We start from the raw sequence: 7197 nt of genomic DNA on the forward strand, positions 1-7197 counted from the left end.
AGCAAACTGGACACAATGACTAGATCAGAATTGTTAGTAATGAGCCATGCAGATACTTGATCTCTATACACTATATTTATAGATTGATGCACTATGTCAGTAGTTGCTGCATTTGTCATTGCTGTTGGCTTTGTTTGTCTCCTTGCAGCCTGCTGGTTTACTTGTTTGCTTGTTCAGTCATCGTAACCATAATGAATGCATTAACTCTCCCATGTGAAATGGCTGCAAAGCATTGTTTTGTGCTCCCTATTCATCCAAGTGACGAGACCATGTTATTCATTTGCTTCTCTTTTAGGTACAACATGTCATTTCAGAACCCTTTTTCATTTCGACCCAGCTTTGGGACACCACCTTCACGTAGGCCGAACGGTGGTGCATTCCAGGATCTGGACAACTAGCTCATGGTGCAACGAGCTAATATGTCCAACCCAGTTATGCAACATATTTTTCCTGTAGATTTGAATCTAATGTCCCAACCACAGGAAGAGGGCTTGTTGGGAGGTTTGTCTCCTTCGAGTTAAGTGAGCGCATTTTCTCATCCGCGGGGACGAGGGACTACGTCATTGAATGGAAGCCCGTCGGTGACATCCCATACCTCTCTATTGCCCTCCCATTTTAGGGAGAATATTACTCTTTCACATTATTCTGTGGACCTTCATCAAAACTTGCAGGCCACAGGAACTCACACCCAAAGCATTAGGGATACGCTTGTCGATGATTTTGTGCCCTCCACACAATTGCCCGATGAAGTGTATGTGCCTAGTGAAGGGTCCTTGCCTACTGTCTCCGTGGAGCCTACATCCAATGCGCATTCCAAGAAAGGTCGCAAGGGTGGATGAAAGACAGAAGACAAAGCAACATACAAGCCCAAAAAGGCTCCTAGCGGTAGATTTCATTGAGATCTACGTGCCCAGGTGGTTCTCTTGGAGTGCAAAAAGCAATATGATGACAAAAACGCTACTCAACAGACTTGTATCAGAAGATTAAAAACCACCGAGGAGCAATGGATTGCTATTGTGGCGTTGTGCTCATCACGAGGTCTGGTGGTCGATTGGCAGCAAGCCTATGAAAAGTACAAGCGTCTAAATGCATCTTATCAAGAAATCAGTGACAGGAACACCCCTTCTGGGAAAGACTCTATTGGACAATGACCCCTGCAGAATCAGTTTTACTGAAGGAAAAGTTTCCCATTGCAACTTTCCTGTAGAGTTGTATGAACTCATGGATCGACTTTTTGGTATGGACAAATCAGTCAACCCTTCTGCTACTGTTGTGGACACTAGCAATGGTAAGTGTGTTATGCTGTAAGATTAACATTGTTCAAACACTCACTCTAGCTCTGAACAATCATGCAATGAGATCGCATTGAAACAGGAACACCATGTCTAGCTCCACTAGAAACCCTAATGTGGTCGATCCAACAACGGACACTGCATCATTTGACAAGATGCCAACAAATGGTAGTGTGGAGAAAAAGACCAGGAAAAGGACACACACCTTCGATGTTGGCCTCATGGAGGCTACGAAGGACCTCATGCGGGGTTGGGAGATTGCGGAGGAAGGGAAGAAACAAAGACATGAGGTCACAATGGATGCACAACATTCACAACATGAGGAGCTCGTCGATATCGAACGATAGAAAGTGGAGATCAGCCTACTCTTCGCAAATGCAGTACAGGTTATGGCATCCGCCCTAGGGAAGATGGCAGACAAACTTTAAAGGTATGCATTCAATTAGTCGTGCTTTGGTAATTTGTTGTGCTTTGGAAGATTAGAGAACGGTTGTTGTAAACATTGCTCGAACTTGACCGTACAATTAACAAGCTTCGATAGGAAGTGACAGGAATAGACGACATTGAATGACTATTAGATCATTAGCAAAAATTGGCATCATTGAACGATTGTGAAACAATTAGCATAAGGGACCACCCAAAAAAAAACTCAATTATTCATTCCTTGCATGTCCAAATAATCAATCAAGTCATCTCTAATACTGATAGCCTCAAGACCGTTCTCACCTTCTACAACCCCATCATGAGCATGTGGATTATCCACCAAAGGGTCATTCAAATCTATCTCGTGCTCTTGAAGGTCTATGGGGTCATCAGTGAGAGACACTAACATATTGTGAAGAATACAACAAGCCAAAATGACATTTGGAAGCTTTTGTATGTCAGGGGATCTGATGGTTCCCTTTAAAATCTGCCATGTACACTTCAGGCATGAAAAGTCACGCTCAACGACTATACGGGTTGAAGATTTCATGAAATTGTAGTTGCGATGACGTTGGCTGACCAATTCTAGGTGTTGGAAGGGTATCATGAGCCATGGTAGAAACACATATCCTCCATCACCAACAATATATTTCGGGAACGACATTTCCTAAAAAAATGAACGATGCGCCCTTCAAGCGGTTTCCTCCTTGGCAAAGCCTATACATCCCTGAGTTGCACAAAACCCTCTTGTCATTGCAAGACCCTGGCCATCCTACATTCACATCCAGAAAGCGCATGTTGGAGTCCACTATTCCCTACAGAATCATGCTGTAGTTTTTGTAGCGGTCGTGCCAAGGTTCACTTTGCTCATTCCTAGGCAAATCCATATTGATGTGAGTGCAATCTATGGCTCCACAACAATTGGGCATTCCCCTCTGAGCTCAAAAGCCATCCTTTACGTCTCACATCTCAGATCCTGTAGTTGGCCATTTGATAAGATGTCCACCCCTGTGGACTAGGGAGCGCACAAACTCATGGATGAAGGTGGTGACACTAGACCTTCCACAACCGAAAGCATTTGCCACGTGGTAGTACGTCTTTCTAGAGGCAAGTACCATCATGGAAATTTGCCACCTTCTTCTCTACAGTGAATACCCTTCCTGGCAAGTTATGAAATCTGGCGGGTATATCTCCCTGCTACACATCTTCGCGAATGAGGTCAGTCAAGCTTGTGAAGAGGTTGACGGGCAACTTGAAAATCTCTCTCCACCGCTCTTCATCTACACGAGCGTAGAACACAAAATGGTTCCACTAGTCGGTTGATGAGCGTGGCTTTACATACCATCGACCAAGCGCGTCATTGAATGAACCTTGATACCTAGGGGTGCGTTGCATGGAGCCTGTTGCCCAAAGAAGAGGCAAATATGGGGAAATGTATTCCTCAAACTCCATCTCCTCCTCCTCAATTGACTGTGTATTGTTAGTCCGTGCAAAGACTCCCACTCCTAAAGCAACGCACACATTAGAGAATTTAGTGATGGAATTGTTCCTCTCAATTGCTATCTAAGATCCATGCCTCTTAGACCTGGAAAACAAGACAATTCAGGATCAGCAAAGTGGTGGTACCTATAAATACCAAACCAGCAAATGACACTAGCATTTAACAGCAACTGAAATTTGTCGACGTGGGTTCAGGGTATGCCACCAGCAAATGATGTAGAATGGTAAAAGTTGAGGAACAGAAAATTACAAAAAGTGAAAGTATAGGCTCGTCCTCTGACACCAGTGATCGAGAGATAAATAAAATTCAGGACCAGCTAATTATTCATAATGAAAAATACAGTTTCAGACTACGTCTTTTCAGTAGTTCAAATGAGTAAAAGTAGTTTAAGCTGCTGACATGTTTTTTTTTTATAGGATTCGATGAAATCATTTCAAAGACTTTAGTAATCCCATTCATGGTTGGATCACAATGTACTGTTCCATTTAGCAGGGCCATTTTTTTGTTTCCAAAGCTCGATATGTGTAGAGCCATTCAAAACCGGGTTTACGTAGCATTTGGAACAAACTTCTAAATCAAACTTTTTTACTTGTAAAAGATGACTTGGTTTTTTTTTGTTTGTTCAACATCATGTTTTTCCATATGCAATCTGATGCTATGCATGGATCTTATTTTGTTTGTTCACTAGTATGTCGTTTAATTTTCCATCTGATGCTTTTCATGGTTTTGTTTGCAGCGGGGGGGGGGGGGTTAGGCGGGCTACTGGTGTTAGTGTAAAGTGGACCAGATACCCTACTGACCTTTCCCCAAAGAGAGCATGGCGTATCCACTCTGGTGCAAACCGAGTCGGTAAGGGGTTCAAGTCCCCTACTCTCTCTTGCAGGTCGTCGTGTGGTTTTGAAAGTCCAGATTTTTTATTCCAAGAATTTTTCTTCCTTATTACGAAGCGCAAATACAAGAATGTGGTTAAGGTTCAAGAACTGATCATGCCGTGATCTTTGTGTGTGTTAATGTGTGTTGTGTATGTGGGCGCGCTTGAGCACATAAAGGCATTGCATGTGGGCAAGCGAACGTAATGAGAAGTAAATATTTACTGATGCATACAACTGACTGTTGTTGTTATTTTATTTGTGTTTAGATTAACAGAGAAGCAGTGCGAGAAAATTTTACAGCACCTTTCACTTGGTGTCGTTTCCTATCATGTGGTCGTTAGTGATGATTGTAATGGCAGGGCATCTGAGCAAATGTTCAGTACCCAAATGCTCATGACAGCTTTTTCGAAGAAAAGTGCTGGGACCAGCGAAGCAACATTCATTCTGCACAGAAAGAGTGGGGAGATCAACATATGTGTTTTTTGGTATCCTGATATCAGAGCACGCAAAAACTTACACATACCAGTAGACGTTGAGTCAGCAATACAGAAATACTGTTGTGATTTCTGTGAAAAACTTGCAAGTGGACATCTGCTTGCCATGAAGGTGGGGTGATATTTGATTAAGCTTGAGGCTTTGTGAAGGGAAAGCTTTCTATAAGGTTTATGGGGCAGGATGAGAGATTGGTAGAATGCAAAGGCAAGAGAGTGGTACAGTCTCAGCTTTAGGTTTACTGACATTTGAAGGAGTGGAGGAGCTGTAGGTGCTGAGTTGATAGAGTCATAGTGTGGGTGCTGGTTGCTTTGTATTTTTTATTCAAAAGAATTTTGTGGTGCTTCAAACCCAGCCAGCCGTCGGTAGGTCAAATTTGTTAAATATTTAAATCTCAGACTTGGCATTGGGTGCTACCAAGGACTAGTAGGGGTAGAGTTAAAACTCCCCTATATATTTGGGAGTCCCACTAGCCCATGGTGGGACCCAGCTCTAAGTATCCTATATGAGATATTTTGCATGGGATTAAGTCATTGCACCCACTACCCTCTTATGTATTCATGAATTATTCTCATGAAGGTACCATGCAACTATCAGCATTGGAGAGGCTAAATAAGCTAAGAGTGCAGCTTGCAATGTTGGAATCTGAGATTTTTGCAGTAGGTGAGACTTCACCCATGGCTACTGCAGAATACATAGATGAGCAAGGATGCTTTTCAACTATTGTTCACATCAAAGAGAAATGTGCCAGTGGATTGGGCCACTTGGAATTTTCAAAGATTACCTGTGTGATTAGATAGATAAGCACATGAATACGCACTTGGACTATCTAACTTCTTATTTAGCATGTTTTTATGCTTTTGTTTCAAGAAAAGTTGAGAAGGTGTAGAAGAGGAGAGTGGAGCCTATTGCTGCTGCTGCAAAGAAAAGGAGACTTAGCTGGGCAAAAAAATAGCCAAGCAAGGTGCAGATTACTGAGATAGAGGATATTCCACTACAAATGGAATCTCCTATTTTGGATGTAGAGAATGTTGAGCAAAAGAAGCTAGGGAAGAAAATTAAGTTTGTCAAGAAGAAGAAGAAGCAACTTGATGTTTTTGAAGCTCATGTGCAGGAACTCAATGTATTTAAGAGCAGATTGTCTACTCCGATGTGGATGATAATAGATGGGGACGATGCAATGGGTTGTGTTGGTCCATTCAAAATTTCACTTTGAAACAACAGAAGGACCTAAATTCTACTAAAGATAGAGCTAAATAGAACTCGGAAGCATTGGAAGCCCTTCAAGTGGCAGATTAGTAGTATAGGGTATTGCAAAAGTATGTGGCAGAATTGAAAGTGGAGATTAAGCAGACGAAGGTGTCCAAGGTTGGGTAGCTATTAGAATTCCAAGTATCTTTGGATGAATTCAAGGCATGGTCTGATGTAGTTGAGGCTGATGTGATGGCGCAGATGACTGAGTTGCAGACGGAATTTGGAAAGGTGCATGCGGAAAATACGATGCTGCAAGATTGGGTACATTCTTTAAGTGCTTTGGAGAAGGAAGCATTGGAAGACACTGCAGAGATGCAAGGAGTAGTCATGACTACAGATGAGGTAGAAGAACTGAAGCACCGGTTGTAGGAGAAATTAGAGGATTTGTGGGGTGATGTGAAAAAGACGCTTGGTGATTGGATGCAAAAACTGACTAAATATCTGGAGAAGATGTTTGTCAAAGCAGAGGACTAGGATTTGATGCTATAAGCAAAGGATTTGCATGCCTAGAAAATATTTTTTAAGGAACACATGGTAACTATGGATGCAAAATAGGCAATGTTGGTAGATCAAATAGTGGTTTTAATCACTAAAGCAATATAAGAGAGCATGAAAGTGGGCAGTCCAATGGTACTTGTAGAGAAGAAGACCGAGTCACTGGTGGTGAAGATAGGGGAGAGTACTCTAGTCATGGGTGTCACTTCGTTAGTGAAAAATTCTATGGTCAGACACAAAGCTTATAATCCAAATTTGTAGGGACACAGTCCACCCAACAAAGATTTTTTAATTTTGAATGAAGGGATTATGGGAGTCAATCCAAATTTTGGGAAAATTTCATGCCATCAGGCAGTGCCTGTGTAAAAGGCATCCAACAATTAATTATTTCAACACTTACTTATTAGGTTTAAAGTCTAAAGTTTGTTTTGACCTTAATATTCGTGTGGTTGTCTTGGGAGTCTTACACGATCTTCAAAGTTATGTTGTTCAGTTTCCTAGATAAACCCATTGTAATCTTGTTCCACATAATCAATGAAGAAGGAGGATCTTTTTTTGTCTTCTCTCAATTGCGTATGTTTCATTGTTTGTGTGTTTTACTTCATGTGTATTGCACAATTAACAACACATCTAGAGAGCAAAAACAACAAACTTGCAATAAAAACATGCCTATTGAACAAAAATGTCACATTGGGACATTCATGCGTGACTAAAGACATGAGAAAATCCAAAAATCGTAATGAGATCTGCCGAAAGAGCTTCTAAGCGTGTGCTCTTTGCAAGAGAGTCATTATCACATCATGCATACTGCAAGAATCAAACAAGATCACTATGTGCTCCCATTAACATGTAATGAGAGACTTATCTT

The 7197-nt window shown here is 41.6% G+C and overlaps 1 pseudogene; it reads left to right on the forward strand.

Moving 5' to 3' along the window:
- Positions 1-302: 302 nt before the first annotated feature.
- LOC147447284 (uncharacterized) lies at positions 303-1639 on the forward strand (annotated as a pseudogene).
- Positions 1640-7197: the final 5558 nt, after the last annotated feature.

Source organism: Adiantum capillus-veneris, chromosome 11 (assembly GCF_014529385.1).
Source record: "Adiantum capillus-veneris isolate H3 chromosome 11, ASM1452938v2, whole genome shotgun sequence".
NCBI lineage: Eukaryota > Viridiplantae > Streptophyta > Polypodiopsida > Polypodiales > Pteridaceae > Adiantum > Adiantum capillus-veneris.